The following is a 20668-nucleotide window of genomic DNA, read 5'->3' as shown; positions in this document are numbered from 1 at the left end:
TTGGTGGGTCAGATGTGGGGGAGGATCGTAGTAGGGAGCGGCAGGACGGTGAGGTAGGTAGCTGGGTGACAGTTAGAAAGGGGGGTAAAGGGAAAAGTGCTAGGAAGGCTAGTCCTGAACTGACACACCCCAATAGGTTTGCAAACTTGGCAGATGAGGGGGATGTCATTACAGGGGTAGCATTGCTGCAGCAAGGCATGGCCTCTGAATGCCAGAGGAGTGTCTGCTCCAGTAAGGGGGGGAATAGGAGTGCAGGGCAGGCAAGACAGGTACTGGTAGTGGGGGACTCAATTATTAGGGGGACAGATAGGGCAATCTGTCACAAAGACAGGGATCGCCGAACAGTGTGTTGTCTTCCTGGCGCTCGAGTTCGGCACATCGCTGATCGTGTTGACAGATTACTGGGAGGGGCTGGGGAGGACCCAGCAGTCATTGTACACATTGGCACAAATGACAAAGTTAGAGGTAGGTGGAAGGTCCTTAAAGATGATTTCAGGGAATTAGGTTGTAAGCTTAAAGCATGGACCTCAAAGGTGGTATTTTCGGAAATACTACCTGTGCCACGAGCCACACCAGAGAGGCAAAGAAAGATCAGGGAGGTTAACAGGTGGCTCAGGAATTGGTGTAGGAAAGAGGGTTTTGGGTTCCTGGAGAATTGGGCCGACTTTTCAGTTGGCTACAGATTCTATGCTAGGGATGGGCTGCATCTTAATGGGGAGGGTGCAGCTCTGCTGGGGCAGAAAATGGCTAGAAGGTTGGAGGAGTGTTTAAACTAGGAATGGGGGGCGAGGGTATTCACTTTATAGAAGCGGAATGTAGTGCAGATAGTGACCAGGGCACAAGTAATGAAATTGGGGGTGGTACGGGGGGAAGGGTTAGGACAGTCAATACAGTAAGCAGGAATATAGGTACAGAGTCATACGTAACGTGCATGTACACTAATGCCCGAAGCCTCACAAATAAGGTGGAGGAATTAGAATTAATATTGTTGGAAGAAAATTATGATATTGTGGGGATATCAGAGACATGGCTGGATGAGAGCTATGACTGGGCTGTTAATTTACAGGGTTATAGCCTATTCAGGAATGACCGTACAAATAAGCGAGGGGGAGGTGTGTGTCTATATGTAAAATCATCCTTAAAACCTATCCTGCGTGACAACATATGTGAGGGTACTGAGAATGTAGAGTCGCTATGGGTGGAGATAAGGGGGGGGGAGAATGAATAATAAAATACTGATAGGGGTGTGTTATAAGACGCCGAATATTATGGAAGAGGTAGAGAATCTCCTCATAAAGCAAATTGATAAAGCAGCGAGTCTCGGAGAGGTAATTATTATGGGGGACTTTAACTATCCTGATATAAATTGGGGAACAGAAACTTGCAGTTCCAGCAAAGGAAATAGATTTTTGATAACAATGAAAGATAATTACCTTTCACAAATGGTACAGGACCCCACAAGAGGGGGAGCACTACTAGACCTTGTACTAACCAATAGGCCAGACCGCATATCAAATATACAAGTTGGGGGTTACTTGGGGAATAGTGATCACAAAATAATAAGTTTTCATGTATTCTTTAGTAAGATGTATAGTAGAGGGGCTACAAGGACACTAAACTTCAGGAAAGCAAATTTTAAACGGTTGAGAGATGATCTTAGTGCAATAAACTGGGATGATGTACTAAGTAATAAAAGTACACAAAGCAAATGGGAGACTTTTATGAGCATCCTGAATAGGGCTTGTGCAGAAAATATACCCTATGGGAACAAACATGCTAGAAATAGGAGGAAACCCCTATGGCTAAATAGAGCTGTAAGGGAAGCAATAAAAGAAAAACAGAAAGCCTTAAAAGAATTAAAGAGGGTAGGTAGTGATGAGGCATTATATAATTATAGAAAATTAAATAAAATATGTAAAAAGCAAATTAAGTTAGCTAAGTTTGAGACAGAGAGACTCATTGCGAGAGAAAGTAAAAATAATCCTAAAATATTCTTTAACTACATAAACAGTAAAAAACTGAAAAGCGATAGTGTTGGCCCCCTTAAAAATAGTCTTGGTGAAATGGTGGAAGGGGATGAGGGTAAAGCCAACCTGCTGAATGACTTTTTTTCTACGGTTTTTATACAAGAAAATGCCATGGCAGATGACATGACCAGTGATACCATAAATTCACCCTTGAATATTACCTGCTTAACCCAGCAGGAAGTACGCCGCCGTCTCGAAATCACTAAGGTTGACAAATCTCCGGGCCCGGATGGCATACACCCCACAGTACTACAGGAATTGAGTTCTGTGATAGATAGACCATTATTTTTAATCTTCTCAGATTCCTTAATAACAGGGTCGGTACCGCAGGACTGGCGCATAGCAAATGTGGTGCCAATATTCAAAAAGGGGACAAAAACTGAGCCGGGAAATTATAGGCCGGTAAGTTTAACCTCTACGGTTGGTAAAATCCTTGAGGGTTTCTTGAGAGATGCTATACTGGAGTATCTCAAGAAAAATAACCTTATGACAGAGTATCAACATGGGTTTATGAGGGATCGATCCTGTCAAACTAATTTGATCAGCTTCTATGAAGAGGTAAGTTCAAGCCTGGACCAGGGAAATGCAGTGGATGTTGTGTATATGGACTTTTCAAAAGCTTTTGATACGGTGCCACACAAAAGGTTGGTACATAAAATGAGAATAATGGGGATAGGGGAAAATATGTGTAACTGGGTTAAAAACTGGCTCAGTGATAGGAAACAAAGGGTGGTTATTAATGGTACGTACTCGGACTGGGTCTCAGTTCATAGTGGGGTACCACAGGGGTCAGTATTGGGCCCGCTTCTTTTCAACATATTTATAAATGACCTTGTTGGGGGCATGCGGAGTAGAATTTCAATATTTGCAGATGATACTAAACTCTGCAGGGTAATCAATACAGAGGAGGATAATTTTATATTACAGGGAGATTTATGTAAATTGGAGGATTGGGCTGAGAAGTGGCAATTGAAGTTTAATGTAGATAAATGTAAGGTCATGCACTTGGGTAGAGGAAATAACATTTATGATTATGTACTTAATTGTAGAACACTGGCTAAAACAGACACAGAAAAAGACTTGGGTGTATGGGTGGATGGTAAACTTCACTTTAGTGGACAGTGTCAGGCAGCTGCTGCCAGGGCTAATAAAATAATGGGATGTATTAAAAGAGGTATAAGTGTTCATGAAAAAAATATAGTTCTACCTCTGTACAAGTCACTAGTGCGACCGCACCTAGAATACTGTGTACAATTCTGGTCACCGATATATAAGAAGGACATAGCTGAACTGGAGAGGGTGCAGAGAAGAGCGACCAAGATTATTAGAGGAATGGGTGGGCTGCAATACCAAGACAGGTTATTAAACTTGGGGTTATTTAGTTTGGAAAAACGAAGGCTTAGGGGGGATCTAATCACAATGTATAAATATATGAGGGGACAGTACAGAGACCTTTCCAAAGATCTTTTTACACCTAGGCCTGCGACTGGAACACGGGGGCATCCGCTACGTCTTGAGGAAAGAAGGTTTAATCATAATCACAGACGAGGATTCTTTACTGTACGAGCAGTGAGACTATGGAACTCTCTGCCGCATGATGTTGTAATGAGTGATTCACTACTAACATTTAAGCAGAGCCTGGATGCCTTTCTTGAAAAATTTAATATTACCAGTTATGTATATTAGATTTTATGACAGGGTATTGATCCAGGGAACTAGTCTGATTGCCGGATGTGGAGTCAGGAAGGAAATTTTTTCCCCATTGGAACTTGTTTGCCACATTGGGGTTTTTTTGCCTTCCTCTGGATCAACATGTTAGGCTACGGGTTGAACTAGATGGACTTAGAGTCTCCCTTCAACCTTAAAAACTATGATACTATGATCACAAAGTACTCCGTCTCTCACTCAGCTTCGTCCTTGTGCCTTCTTTTACCGCAAGTTTTCTCCCACAGAGAGAAATTATGACATTGGTAATCGTGAGCTGTTGGCAATTAAATGGGCCTTCGAGGAATGGCGCCACTTCCTCGAAGGCGCCAAACATAAGGTCACAGTCATCACAGACCATAAGAACCTCACTTATCTTGAATCTGCTAAAAGACTCAATCATAGGCAAGCTAGGTGGGCATTGTTCTTCTCCAGATTTGATTTTGTGGTAACATTCTGGCCCGGTACCAAGAACACAAAGGCTGATGAACTTTCCCGTAGCTTCTGTCCCTCTCAGTCTGAAAACTCTGAACCAGTGCAAATTTTAGCTAAAGGCATTATTATGTCATCTGTTTCCTTAGGTTTGATAGAAGAGGTCCATAATACCCAAGACCAAGCTCCTGAAACCACTCCTGTCCATAAACTGTTTGTCGCCCCCTCACTTCGCCTACGGGTACTCCAGGAATCCCACAATTCTGTGCTTGCAGGCCACTCTGGTATAGGCAATACACTCCGACTAGCAACCAGGAATTTTTGGTGGCCAACCGTAGCGAAAGATTGTAAGGAATATGTACTGGCTTGTGAAACTTGTGCTCGAGCCAAGGCACCCCGTACCCGCCCTGACGGATTTCTCTAGTCCCTACCTACTCCAGTAAGCCCTTGGACACATCTCTCCATGGACTTCATCACTGACCTTCCACCCTCAGAAGGGAAGACTTTTATCTGGGTAGTAGTGGATAGATTCAGCAAACAGTGTCATTTGGTTCCTCTGTCCGGATTACCCAATTCTGAAACTGTTAGCAAGTTGTTTATTAGACATATTGTGCGGTCACACGGGGTTCCGGAAAATATTGTTTCTGACCGAGGAACACAGTTCGTCTCGAAATTCTGGAGGGCGTTTTGTAAAAAGATCAATATAGAGCTATCTTTTTCATTTGCCTACCACCCAGAGACCAATGGTCAGACTGAACGTTCCAATCAAACCCTTGAACAATATCTCCGGTGTTATGTGTCTGACCGTCAGTCTGACTGGGTGGAATATCTGCCGCTAGCTGAGTTCGCCATCAATAATCAGTATCAGGAATCCATCAAGACTACCCCCTTTTTCTGCAATTTTGGGTTGCATCCACGTTTTGGTTCTTTTTCTTCCGCTACGGTGGATACTCCTGAGGCTGAAACAACTGTGGACAAACTGAAGGCTATCTGGTCTGAAGTGAAAGATAACTTGAAGAAGGCAAAGGTTGGTCAAGCCTCCTCTGCTAATAAGAGACGTTCCAAGGGCCCTAGCCTTGGAGTTGGGGACAAGGTATGGTTATCAACACGGCATATTAAACTCAAGGTCCCTTCTGCTAAGCTGGGTCCGAGATTTATTGGACCCTATGAGATAATCGAGGTAATTAATCCCACAGCTTTCCGCCTGCAACTCCCCCCATCCTTTAAGATATCGAATGTGTTCCATAAGTCCCTCCTCAAGCTATATCATGTCCCCATTCACCCAGTCAGTGCCCCCCCTCCTCCTGTTTTGGTTGAAGGTAACTTGGAGTATGAGGTACAGAGAATACTTGATTCCCGTATTGTCAGAGGGGCGGTACAGTATTTGGTGCATTGGAGGGGTTATGGCCCTGAGGAGAGGTCATGGGTCCCTGCGAGCGATATTCATGCTAAGGGTCTGGTCCGTCAGTTTCACCTCCAATTTCCTGGCAAGCCGGGTTTTGAGGGTCCGGAGGCCCCTCGTGGAGGGGAAGGGGGGGAGTACTGCTACGTCACCACCGGAGTCCGCTCCAGCGACTTCTGCTCCGATCGCCAGGCGACGCCGTGTTCCTGCCGTAGATGGTGCTGGTGATGGGAGAGGAGTCGATGCCAGCGGCAACAGTGGGCGCAGGCTCCGATCATCCACTGGGCTGGATTATCTTGGGATCTGCAGTACCACTGGCTGACTGAGGGTGGCGTGTGTCTTCCAGCTGAAGTTGCCAGCGTTTACCTACAGCCAATGGGAAGACACCACACCCTTTTTAGATACCCTCCTGTCACATGACCACTGCCAGAGATAGTTCTGATTTCCTGGCTCCTGATCTGCCCTATTCTGCTTTGTGATTCCTGTGTGCTGACTTCTGCGTGTTTTCTGACTACCCTCCTGCCTGCTGTTTTTGTACCTCGCTGCCCGATCCGGATTTGACCTCTGCTACGTTTTCTGATTACGTCCTTGCCTGCCGATTCTGTCCCTGTTCTGCTATCCCTGGTTTGACCCTGCCTGACGACTACTCTCATCGGACTGCAGCCTTCCACAGGTAGTGATCTCCAGGGCCCTGTGTAATTCCAAATCCCTGTATTTGGGTTAAAGGGTTTGAGGGTTCTGGGGGTCCTGCTTGGTGAGTGGCTTCCCTCTATCTTGTCCATTACATCCCATCTGAGTCTGTTGATCCAGGCAGGCGTTACACACGGATTACGATGTAGTGGGTATTACGGAAACCTGGCTGTATGAGAGCCATGACTGGGTGACAAACGTAGAGTGTTACACCACATTCAGAAAGGGCAGAAAAGACAAAAAGGTGGGGGGGTATATTTATCGAATCTAACTTAAAGGGGTTATACGGCTTATTTTACTTATTTTTGTTTATTGCGCAATTGGGCTACATAGGGGCAGGTAGGTAGATAGCAACTACCTACCTGCCCTGCTGTCAGCTCCTCTCCCCAGGCTTAAAGCGGTCATGTGACCACTCCTGCCGGGATTTTGCTTCTTCCTGTGATGTAACGTCGACAGGGGCAGGAGCTTATGCTCGCCTTGTAGATGGGCACCACAGCCGACGTCATGTAGCTGTCCTGCTGGGCATGTACAGTACGCCGGAGTCCCTTCCCCTTCACCCGCACCCTCCCACACATTCTGTACTCTCCCACTCCACTGCTGTGGGACCCGTGAGCTGAAGGGAGGAGCCTGGTGGCGGCTGCCCATGGTGTCAGCGCCAGCACTGGGTTCCCTGCTCAGGATTGCATGTTCAAATGTATCGGCATCACAGATGCAAATAAATTTCAAAGCACTGATGAGATGGAGCAGTGCGCTGCTTCTCATCACTTTCCCACTGTCTATGCTCTCTGACAGTTCAGTTCAGCTTAAGCAAAGATGGTTGACCTTAGGGAGATCAACATCAAACACCGCGGAGACACCATCACGTGTTTCTCAACACAGTGATTCTAGAGCAATGCCCCCTGGGAAATATTCAAAACAAGAAAGCCTGCGGAGACACCATCACATGTTACTCAACGCTGGCAGGAAACTAGCCAGGTCTTTCACCGGGAAGGAACAACCACGGGAAGGGCAGTCTCCAGTCAAGGAGACCACCTATGCCAAACATGGTATCCATCCACAGACAGCTGTTTCGGTGTATTTCCCCCTCATCAGTGTGGAGTAGGAAACTGGCTAGTGGGAGCAATGCCTAGTAGAAGACTACATAAGCAAGGATGGTTGACCTTAGGGAGATCAACATCCAACACCGCGGAGACACCATCACGTGTTTCTCAACGCAGTGATTCTAGAGCAATTCCCCCTGGGAAATATTCAAAACAAGAAAGCCTGCGGAGACACCATCACATGTTACTCAACTGTTACACCTCGTGGCTCTCCTGTGGCAAGGAATGAGACAGTCTCCTTGCCTGCCACGAGCGCTCCTGCTCCGCAGCGCCGAAGGTCTGCCAGACTGCGCAGAGTGCAGGAGAAACCTCCTCAGAGAGGCAGCACAAGGGTGACACCTAGTGGTACTCCTGTTGCAAGAAATGAGGCGGTCTCCCATTCCTTGCCTGCCACAGCTCCTCCTGCTCAGCAGCCTCGAAGGTCTGTGAGGTTGCGCAATGTGCAGAGATTTGCTGCTCAGGGAAGCAGTGAGACTCCCGTTATCTCTACACATTGTGAGACCGAGGATCCCGCCTCTATTTCCCAGAGGCAGGAGGGTGAGCATGTGCTATGCTTGGTGGATCCTGATTCGCCCACTGACGTCACACGGCTTGATGACAAGGCTGGTGACGTGGTGAATCCTGACTGGCCAGGCTGGGATGTCGTGGATCCTGATTGGGTCAAGTCCGTCATCTCCGCCTCGCGCCCGCCCTTGGCTGGAGCTACACCTCCTTAAAAGCTCCTCCTGCCATCATGGCGGCGCGTGACCGTCCTTCTATGTTTGGATGTCTGGCAGCGTGCTGCCACGCCACTGCTCAGGCATTATCTTCTTCTGTGGGCTTGGCCCTTGCTGCTTAGGCAGCACCTGGTTTGCAGGCCGTGTCCCTGCCTTGCTGCTCCGGCAGTAGCTCCTTCTACAGGCCGTGTTCCTGTCCCAGGTGAGCTCCTCGAGCCTCCACTGGACTCACCTGGTTATTGAAAGCACACGTGCGTGGGCACCTCTGTGCTACCCTCGTGCCATATTCTCGTGACTTCCACTGGCACACGTGCGTGGGCACCTCTGTGCTTCCCCGTGCAACAGGTACACCGAGCCGTGTGATCCCTGCCATACAACCCACACGGGTTAGGGCAGACCGGTGTACATAGATCGTCTGTGACATTCCAGACGATCGCTAGCAGCAACCCGCTCACTCTTCACCCACCATAGCAGCGGTCCCTTACACCGCACAGTGGACCTTGACCGGCGGAAGCTGTCCATTCCCCATCTTGGCACGCTTCCCCGGGTCCCCCTCGTAACACTCAACGCTGGCAGGAAACTAGCCAGGTCTTTCACCGGGAAGGAACAACCACGGGAAGGGCAGTCTCCAGTCAAGGAGACCACCTATGCCAAACATGGTATCCATCCACAGACAGCTGTTTCGGGGTATTACCCCCTCATCAGTGTGGAGTAGGAAACTGGCTAGTGGGAGCAATGCCTAGTAGAAGACTACATAAGCAAGGATGGTTGACCTTAGGGAGAGCAACATCCACCACCGCGGAGACATCATCACGTGTTTCTCAACGCAGTGATTCTAGCCAGTTTCCTACTCCACACTGATGAGGGGAAAATAACCCGAAACAGCTGTCTGTGGATGGATACCATGTTTGGCATAGGTGGTCTCCTTGACTGGAGACTACCCTTCCCGTGGTTGTTCCTTCCCGGTGAAAGACCTGGCTAGTTTCCTGCCAGCGTTGAGAAACATGTGATGGTGTCTCCGCAGGCTTTCTTGTTTTGAATATTTCCCAGGGGGAATTGCTCTAGAACAGTCATGGCGAACCTTTTACAGGCCGAGTGCCCAAACTGTAGCCCTAAACCCAATTTTTTTTCCGAAGTGCCAACCAATCCTATTATGTAAATAATTAATTGTAACCTTACCTTTGCCGTCTTCTCTTCTCCTCAGCAGGGGCATCACGCTCACACATGCTTACCACACATTGAAGCTGAGCCCCTGCCCTTTCCAGACACAGCAGTTGGATTGATCTTTCTGGAAAAAATTGCAGCATATTAGACAGAGATTTTAGCATGGAATGCAATCAGATGTCACCCTGTAATCCACATCTACATTTCAAAGTCTGAACATCTTGAAATCCCATAAAGACGTACGAGTGGCTCCCCTTCCCATCATTGTGTAGTTATGTCCCCTTCCTCGGCCACTTCCTGGTAAACATGTCCCCCATCCTGATATATATTTAATACATTCTGGTATATTTGTCCCTATCACGGCCCCATCCTGGTAAATGTCCTCCATCCTGGTAAATGTTACCCATTCTGGCATGTTCCCCCATGCTGGTAAATGTACCCCATCCTGACATATTGCCCATCCTTGTAAATGTTCCCCCATCCCGGCATGTACCCCATTCCTGGTAAATGTCCTCCATCCTGGTAAATGTTCCCAATCCTGGTTAATTTACCCCCATCCAGGTAAATGTACCCCTTTCTGGTAAATGTACCCTATCGTGGCAGGTTTCCTCCATCCTGGCATGTATGTTTCCTCCATCCTGACATGCATGTGTCCTCCACCCTGGCATGCATGTTTCCTGCATCCTGGCATGCATGTTTCCTCCATCCTGGCATGTATGTTTTCCCCATCCTGGCATGCATGTTTACTCCATCCTGGCATGTATATTTTCCCCATCCTGACATGCATGTTTCCTCCATCCTGGCATGTATGTTTTCCCCATCCTGACATGCATGTTTCCTCCATCCTGGCATGCATATTTCCTCCATCCTGACATGCATGTTTCCTCCATCCTGGCATATATGTTTTCCCCATCCTGGCATGCATGTTTCCCCATCCTGGCATGCATGTTTCCTCCATCCTGGCATATATGGTTTCCCCATCCTGGCATGTATGTTTCCCCATCCTGACATGTATGTTTCCTCCATCCTGGCATGCATGTTTCCTCCATCCTGGCATGTTTTCCCCATCCTGGCATGTATGTTTTCCCCATCCTGACATGCATGTTTCCTCCATCCTGGCATGCATATTTCCTCCATCCTGATATGCATGTTTCCTCCATCCTGGCATATATGTTTTCCCCATCCTGGCATGCATGTTTCCCCATCCTGGCATGCATGTTTCCTCCATCCTGGCATATATGGTTTCCCCATCCTGGCATGCATGTTTCCTCCATCCTGGTAAATGTTCCCAATCCTGGTTAATTTACCCCCATCCAGGTAAATGTACCCCTTTCTGGTAAATGTACCCTATCGTGGCATGTTTCCTCCATCCTGGCATGCATGTTTCCTCCATTCTGGCATGCATGTTTCCTCCATCCTGGCATGCATGTTTCCTCCATTCTGGCATGCATGTTTCCTCCATCCTGGCATGCATGTGTCCTCCATCCTGGCATGCATGTTTCCTCCATCCTGGCATATATGTTTACTCCATCCTGGCATGTATATTTTCCCCATCCTGACATGCATGTTTCCTCCATCCTGGCATGTATGTTTCCCCATCCTGACATTCATGTTTCCTCCATCCTGGCATGCATATTTCCTCCATCCTGACATGCATGTTTCCTCCATCCTGGCATATATGTTTTCCCCATCCTGGCATGCATGTTTCCCCATCCTGGCATGCATGTTTCCTCCATCCTGGCATATATGGTTTCCCCATCCTGGCATGCATGTTTCCCCATCCTGGCATGCAAGTTTCCTCCATCCTGGCATGTTTTCCCCATCCTGGCATGTATGTTTTCCCCATCCTGGCATGCATGTTTCCTCCATCCTGGCATGATTTCCCCATCCTGGCATGTATGTTTTCCCCATCCTGACATGCATGTTTCCTCCATCCTCCACACGAGATGTTTCCTCCATCCTGGCATGTATGTTTCCTCCATCCTGACATGCATGTGTCCTCCATCCTGGCATGCATGTTTCCTCCATCCTGGCATGCATGTTTCCTCCATCCTGGCATGTATGTTTTCCCCATCCTGGCATGCATGTTTACTCCATCCTGGCATGTATATTTTCCCCATCCTGACATGCATGTTTCCTCCATCCTGGCATGTATGTTTTCCCCATCCTGACATGCATGTTTCCTCCATCCTGGCATGCATATTTCCTCCATCCTGACATGCATGTTTCCTCCATCCTGGCATATATGTTTTCCCCATCCTGGCATGCATGTTTCCCCATCCTGGCATGCATGTTTCCTCCATCCTGGCATATATGGTTTCCCCATCCTGGCATGCATGTTTCCCCATCCTGGCATGCATGTTTCCTCCATCCTGGCATGTTTTCCCCATCCTGGCATGCATGTTTCCTCCATCCTGGTATGTTTTCCCCATCCTGACATGCATGTTTCCTCCATCCTCCACACGAGATGTTTCCTCCATCCTGGCATGTATGTTTCCTCCATCCTGACATGCATGTGTCCTCCATCCTGGCATGCATGTTTCCTCCATCGTGGCATGCATGTTTCCTCCATCCTGGCATGTATGTTTTCCCCATCCTGGCATGCATGTTTCCTCCATCCTGGCATGTATGTTTTCCCCATCCTGACATGCATGTTTCCTCCATCCTGGCATGTATGTTTTCCCCATCCTGGCATGCATGTTTACTCCATCCTGGCATGTATATTTTCCCCATCCTGACATGCATGTTTCCTCCATCCTGGCATGTATGTTTTCCCCATCCTGGCATGCATGTTTCCCCATCCTGGCATGCATGTTTCCTCCATCCTGGCATATATGTTTTCCCCATCCTGGCATGCATGTTTCCCCATCCTGGCATGCATGTTTCCTCCATCCTGGCATATATGGTTTCCCCATCCTGGCATGCATGTTTCCCCATCCTGGCATGCAAGTTTCCTCCATCCTGGCATGTTTTCCCCATCCTGGCATGTATGTTTTCCCCATCCTGGCATGCATGTTTCCTCCATCCTGGCATGATTTCCCCATCCTGGCATGTATGTTTTCCCCATCCTGACATGCATGTTTCCTCCATCCTCCACACGAGATGTTTCCTCCATCCTGGCATGTATGTTTCCTCCATCCTGACATGCATGTGTCCTCCATCCTGGCATGCATGTTTCCTCCATCCTGGCATGCATGTTTCCTCCATCCTGGCATGTATGTTTTCCCCATCCTGGCATGCATGTTTACTCCATCCTGGCATGTATATTTTCCCCATCCTGACATGCATGTTTCCTCCATCCTGGCATGTATGTTTTCCCCATCCTGACATGCATGTTTCCTCCATCCTGGCATGCATATTTCCTCCATCCTGACATGCATGTTTCCTCCATCCTGGCATATATGTTTTCCCCATCCTGGCATGCATGTTTCCCCATCCTGGCATGCATGTTTCCTCCATCCTGGCATATATGGTTTCCCCATCCTGGCATGCATGTTTCCCCATCCTGGCATGCATGTTTCCTCCATCCTGGCATGTTTTCCCCATCCTGGCATGCATGTTTCCTCCATCCTGGTATGTTTTCCCCATCCTGACATGCATGTTTCCTCCATCCTCCACACGAGATGTTTCCTCCATCCTGGCATGTATGTTTCCTCCATCCTGACATGCATGTGTCCTCCATCCTGGCATGCATGTTTCCTCCATCGTGGCATGCATGTTTCCTCCATCCTGGCATGTATGTTTTCCCCATCCTGGCATGCATGTTTCCTCCATCCTGGCATGTATGTTTTCCCCATCCTGACATGCATGTTTCCTCCATCCTGGCATGTATGTTTTCCCCATCCTGACATGCATGTTTCCTCCATCCTGGCATGCATATTTCCTCCATCCTGACATGCATGTTTCCTCCATTCTGGCATATATGTTTTACCCATCCTGGCATGCATGTTTCCCCATCCTGGCATGCATGTTTCCTCCATCCTGGCATATATGGTTTCCCCATCCTGGCATGCATGTTTCCCCATCCTGGCATGTATGTTTCCTCCATCCTGGCATGCATGTTTCCCCATCCTGACATGTATGTTTCCTCCATCCTGGCATGCATGTTTCCTCCATCCTGGCATGTTTTCCCCATCCTGGCATGTATGTTTTCCCCATCCTGACATGCATGTTTCCTCCATCCTGGCATGCATATTTCCTCCATCCTGACATGCATGTTTCCTCCATCCTGGCATATATGTTTTCCCCATCCTGGCATGCATGTTTCCCCATCCTGGCATGCATGTTTCCTCCATCCTGGCATATATGGTTTCCCCATCCTGGCATGCATGTTTCCTCCATCCTGGTAAATGTTCCCAATCCTGGTTAATTTACCCCCATCCAGGTAAATGTACCCCTTTCTGGTAAATGTACCCTATTGTGGCAGGTTTCCTCCATCCTGGCATGTATGTTTCCTCCATCCTGACATGCATGTGTCCTCCACCCTGGCATGCATGTTTCCTGCATCCTGGCATGCATGTTTCCTCCATCCTGGCATGTATGTTTTCCCCATCCTGGCATGCATGTTTACTCCATCCTGGCATGTATATTTTCCCCATCCTGACATGCATGTTTCCTCCATCCTGGCATGTATGTTTTCCCCATCCTGACATGCATGTTTCCTCCATCCTGGCATGCATATTTCCTCCATCCTGACATGCATGTTTCCTCCATCCTGGCATATATGTTTTCCCCATCCTGGCATGCATGTTTCCCCATCCTGGCATGCATGTTTCCTCCATCCTGGCATATATGGTTTCCCCATCCTGGCATGCATGTTTCCCCATCCTGACATGTATGTTTCCTCCATCCTGGCATGCATGTTTCCTCCATCCTGGCATGTTTTCCCCATCCTGGCATGTATGTTTTCCCCATCCTGACATGCATGTTTCCTCCATCCTGGCATGCATATTTCCTCCATCCTGATATGCATGTTTCCTCCATCCTGGCATATATGTTTTCCCCATCCTGGCATGCATGTTTCCCCATCCTGGCATGCATGTTTCCTCCATCCTGGCATATATGGTTTCCCCATCCTGGCATGCATGTTTCCTCCATCCTGGTAAATGTTCCCAATCCTGGTTAATTTACCCCCATCCAGGTAAATGTACCCCTTTCTGGTAAATGTACCCTATCGTGGCATGTTTCCTCCATCCTGGCATGCATGTTTCCTACATTCTGGCATGCATGTTTCCTCCATCCTGGCATGCATGTTTCCTCCATTCTGGCATGCATGTTTCCTCCATCCTGGCATGCATGTGTCCTCCATCCTGGCATGCATGTTTCCTCCATCCTGGCATATATGTTTACTCCATCCTGGCATGTATATTTTCCCCATCCTGACATGCATGTTTCCTCCATCCTGGCATGCATATTTCCTCCATCCTGACATGCATGTTTCCTCCATCCTGGCATATATGTTTTCCCCATCCTGGCATGCATGTTTCCCCATCCTGGCATGCATGTTTCCTCCATCCTGGCATATATGGTTTCCCCATCCTGGCATGCATGTTTCCCCATCCTGGCATGCAAGTTTCCTCCATCCTGGCATGTTTTCCCCATCCTGGCATGTATGTTTTCCCCATCCTGGCATGCATGTTTCCTCCATCCTGGCATGATTTCCCCATCCTGGCATGTATGTTTTCCCCATCCTGACATGCATGTTTCCTCCATCCTCCACACGAGATGTTTCCTCCATCCTGGCATGTATGTTTCCTCCATCCTGACATGCATGTGTCCTCCATCCTGGCATGCATGTTTCCTCCATCCTGGCATGCATGTTTCCTCCATCCTGGCATGTATGTTTTCCCCATCCTGGCATGCATGTTTACTCCATCCTGGCATGTATATTTTCCCCATCCTGACATGCATGTTTCCTCCATCCTGGCATGTATGTTTTCCCCATCCTGACATGCATGTTTCCTCCATCCTGGCATGCATATTTCCTCCATCCTGACATGCATGTTTCCTCCATCCTGGCATATATGTTTTCCCCATCCTGGCATGCATGTTTCCCCATCCTGGCATGCATGTTTCCTCCATCCTGGCATATATGGTTTCCCCATCCTGGCATGCATGTTTCCCCATCCTGGCATGCATGTTTCTTCCATCCTGGCATGTTTTCCCCATCCTGGCATGCATGTTTCCTCCATCCTGGTATGTTTTCCCCATCCTGACATGCATGTTTCCTCCATCCTCCACACGAGATGTTTCCTCCATCCTGGCATGTATGTTTCCTCCATCCTGACATGCATGTGTCCTCCATCCTGGCATGCATGTTTCCTCCATCGTGGCATGCATGTTTCCTCCATCCTGGCATGTATGTTTTCCCCATCCTGGCATGCATGTTTCCTCCATCCTGGCATGTATGTTTTCCCCATCCTGACATGCATGTTTCCTCCATCCTGGCATGTATGTTTTCCCCATCCTGGCATGCATGTTTACTCCATCCTGGCATGTATATTTTCCCCATCCTGACATGCATGTTTCCTCCATCCTGGCATGTATGTTTTCCCCATCCTGGCATGCATGTTTCCCCATCCTGGCATGCATGTTTCCTCCATCCTGGCATATATGTTTTCCCCATCCTGGCATGCATGTTTCCCCATCCTGGCATGCATGTTTCCTCCATCCTGGCATATATGGTTTCCCCATCCTGGCATGCATGTTTCCCCATCCTGGCATGCAAGTTTCCTCCATCCTGGCATGTTTTCCCCATCCTGGCATGTATGTTTTCCCCATCCTGGCATGCATGTTTCCTCCATCCTGGCATGATTTCCCCATCCTGGCATGTATGTTTTCCCCATCCTGACATGCATGTTTCCTCCATCCTCCACACGAGATGTTTCCTCCATCCTGGCATGTATGTTTCCTCCATCCTGACATGCATGTGTCCTCCATCCTGGCATGCATGTTTCCTCCATCCTGGCATGCATGTTTCCTCCATCCTGGCATGTATGTTTTCCCCATCCTGGCATGCATGTTTACTCCATCCTGGCATGTATATTTTCCCCATCCTGACATGCATGTTTCCTCCATCCTGGCATGTATGTTTTCCCCATCCTGACATGCATGTTTCCTCCATCCTGGCATGCATATTTCCTCCATCCTGACATGCATGTTTCCTCCATCCTGGCATATATGTTTTCCCCATCCTGGCATGCATGTTTCCCCATCCTGGCATGCATGTTTCCTCCATCCTGGCATATATGGTTTCCCCATCCTGGCATGCATGTTTCCCCATCCTGGCATGCATGTTTCCTCCATCCTGGCATGTTTTCCCCATCCTGGCATGCATGTTTCCTCCATCCTGGTATGTTTTCCCCATCCTGACATGCATGTTTCCTCCATCCTCCACACGAGATGTTTCCTCCATCCTGGCATGTATGTTTCCTCCATCCTGACATGCATGTGTCCTCCATCCTGGCATGCATGTTTCCTCCATCGTGGCATGCATGTTTCCTCCATCCTGGCATGTATGTTTTCCCCATCCTGGCATGCATGTTTCCTCCATCCTGGCATGTATGTTTTCCCCATCCTGACATGCATGTTTCCTCCATCCTGGCATGTATGTTTTCCCCATCCTGACATGCATGTTTCCTCCATCCTGGCATGCATATTTCCTCCATCCTGACATGCATGTTTCCTCCATTCTGGCATATATGTTTTACCCATCCTGGCATGCATGTTTCCCCATCCTGGCATGCATGTTTCCTCCATCCTGGCATATATGGTTTCCCCATCCTGGCATGCATGTTTCCCCATCCTGGCATGTATGTTTCCTCCATCCTGGCATGCATGTTTCCCCATCCTGACATGTATGTTTCCTCCATCCTGGCATGCATGTTTCCTCCATCCTGGCATGTTTTCCCCATCCTGGCATGTATGTTTTCCCCATCCTGACATGCATGTTTCCTCCATCCTGGCATGCATATTTCCTCCATCCTGACATGCATGTTTCCTCCATCCTGGCATATATGTTTTCCCCATCCTGGCATGCATGTTTCCCCATCCTGGCATGCATGTTTCCTCCATCCTGGCATATATGGTTTCCCCATCCTGGCATGCATGTTTCCTCCATCCTGGTAAATGTTCCCAATCCTGGTTAATTTACCCCCATCCAGGTAAATGTACCCCTTTCTGGTAAATGTACCCTATCGTGGCATGTTTCCTCCATCCTGGCATGCATGTTTCCTCCATCCTGGCATGCATGTTTCCTCCATCCTGGCATGCATGTTTCCTCCATTCTGGCATGCATGTTTCCTCCATCCTGGCATGCATGTGTCCTCCATCCTGGCATGCATGTTTCCTCCATCCTGGCATATATGTTTACTCCATCCTGGCATGTATATTTTCCCCATCCTGACATGCATGTTTCCTCCATCCTGGCATGTATGTTTCCCCATCCTGACATTCATGTTTCCTCCATCCTGGCATGCATATTTCCTCCATCCTGACATGCATGTTTCCTCCATCCTGGCATATATGTTTTCCCCATCCTGGCATGCATGTTTCCCCATCCTGGCATGCATGTTTCCTCCATCCTGGCATATATGGTTTCCCCATCCTGGCATGCATGTTTCCCCATCCTGGCATGCAAGTTTCCTCCATCCTGGCATGTTTTCCCCATCCTGGCATGTATGTTTTCCCCATCCTGGCATGCATGTTTCCTCCATCCTGGCATGATTTCCCCATCCTGGCATGTATGTTTTCCCCATCCTGACATGCATGTTTCCTCCATCCTCCACACGAGATGTTTCCTCCATCCTGGCATGTATGTTTCCTCCATCCTGACATGCATGTGTCCTCCATCCTGGCATGCATGTTTCCTCCATCCTGGCATGTATGTTTTCCCCATCCTGGCATGCATGTTTACTCCATTCTGGCATGTATATTTTCCCCATCCTGACATGCATGTTTCCTCCATCCTGGCATGTATGTTTTCCCCATCCTGACATGCATGTTTCCTCCATCCTGGCATGCATATTTCCTCCATCCTGACATGCATGTTTCCTCCATCCTGGCATATATGTTTTCCCCATCCTGGCATGCATGTTTCCCCATCCTGGCATGCATGTTTCCTCCATCCTGGCATATATGGTTTCCCCATCCTGGCATGCATGTTTCCCCATCCTGGCATGCATGTTTCCTCCATCCTGGCATGTTTTCCCCATCCTGGCATGCATGTTTCCTCCATCCTGGCATGTTTTCCCCATCCTGGCATGTATGTTTTCCCCATCCTGACATGCATGTTTCCTCCATCCTCCACACGAGATGTTTCCTCCATCCTGGCATGTATGTTTCCTCCATCCTGACATGCATGTGTCCTCCATCCTGGCATGCATGTTTCCTCCATCGTGGCATGCATGTTTCCTCCATCCTGGCATGTATGTTTTCCCCATCCTGGCATGCATGTTTCCTCCATCCTGGCATGTATGTTTTCCCCATCCTGACATGCATGTTTCCTCCATCCTGGCATGCATGTTTCCCCATCCTGGCATGCATGTTTCCTCCATCCTGGCATATATGGTTTCCCCATCCTGGCATGCATGTTTCCCCATCCTGGCATGTATGTTTCCTCCATCCTGGCATGCATGTTTCCTCCATCCTGGCATGTTTTCCCCATCCTGGCATGTATGTTTTCCCCATCCTGACATGCATGTTTCCTCCATCCTGACATGCATGTTTCCTCCATCCTGGCATGCATATTTCCTCCATCCTGACATGCATGTTTCCTCCATCCTGGCATATATGTTTTCCCCATCCTGGCATGCATGTTTCCCCATCCTGGCATGCATGTTTCCTCCATCCTGGCATATATGGTTTCCCCATCCTGGCATGCATGTTTCCCCATCCTGGCATGCATGTTTCCTCCATCCTGGCATGTTTTCCCCATCCTGGCATGTATGTTTTCCCCATCCTGACATGCATGTTTCCTCCATCCTCCACACGAGATGTTTCCTCCATCCTGGCATGTATGTGTCCTCCATCCTGGAATGCATGTTTCCTCCATCCTGGCATGCATGTTTCCTCCATCCTGGCATGTATGTTTTCCCCATCCTGGCATGCATGTTTCCTCCATCCTGGCATGTATGTTTTCCCCATCCTGGCATGCATGTTTCCTCCATCCTGGCATGTATGTTTTCCCCATCCTGACATGCATGTTTCCTCCATCCTGGCATGCATATTTCCTCCATCCTGACATGCATGTTTCCTCCATCCTGGCATATATGTTTTCCCCATCCTGGCATGCATGTTTCCCCATCCTGGCATGCATGTTTCCTCCATCCTGGCATATATGGTTTCCCCATCCTGGCATGCATGTTTCCCCATCCTGGCATGTATGTTTCCTCCATCCTGGCATGCATGTTTCCTCCATCCTGGCATGTTTTCCCCATCCTGGCATGTATGTTTTCCCCATCCTGACATGCATGTTTCCTCCATCCTGGCATGCATGTTTCCTCCATCCTGGCATGCATATTTCCTCCATCCTGACATATATGTTTTCCCCATCCTGGCATGCATGTTTCCCCATCCTGGCATGCATGTTTCCTCCATCCTGGCATGTTTTCCCCATCCTGGCATGCATGTTTCCTCCATCCTGCCATGCATGTTTTCCCCATCCTGGCATGTATGTTTTCCCCATTCTGGCATGCATGTTTCCTCCATCCTGGCATGCATGTTTCCTCCATCCTGGCATGCATGTTTCCTCCATCCTGGCATGCATGTTTCCTCCATCCTGGCATGCATGTTTCCTCCATCCTGGCATGCATTGTTCCCCATCCTGGCATGCATGTCCCCACCCCATGCTGGCATGTGCGTTCCCCCTCCCCCACCCCATGCTGGCATGTGCGTTCCCCCTCCCCCACCCCATGCTGGCATGTGCGTTCCCCCACCCCCACCCCATGCTGGCATGTGCGTTCCCCCTCCCCCACCCCATGCTGGCATGTGCGTTCCCCCACCCCATGCTGGCATGTGCGTTCCCCCACCGCCACCCCACGCTGCCAAGTGCGTTCCCCCCCCACCCCACGCTGCCATGTGCGTTCACCCCCACCCCACGCTGCCATGTGCGTTCACCCCCACCCCACGCTGCCATGTGCGTTCGTCCACCCCATGCTGGCGCTGCCCCCCATCCCCACCTTGGCACAGCCGCACACGAGTTATAAAAAAAAAAGCAACACAACTTACCTGCACACGCTCCCCCGCTGCGCGCTACTGGGTCCTCAGTTCCCACGCGGCCAGCAGACGGCGCCGGCACCGCTCCTCCGTCTCCTAGGCAACACACCTGCAGCCTGGGAGAGGAGGAGTGTCAGAGCGGAGGAGAAATGTCTCCTCCGCTCCAACACAGATTTGATCTGCCGGCGCCACTGCACTAGCAGATCAAAATTGCAGAAT

This window comes from Anomaloglossus baeobatrachus, chromosome 7 (assembly GCF_048569485.1).
Source record: "Anomaloglossus baeobatrachus isolate aAnoBae1 chromosome 7, aAnoBae1.hap1, whole genome shotgun sequence".
NCBI classification, from domain to species: Eukaryota; Metazoa; Chordata; class Amphibia; order Anura; family Aromobatidae; genus Anomaloglossus; species Anomaloglossus baeobatrachus.
This window is presented reverse-complemented; position numbering follows the sequence as displayed.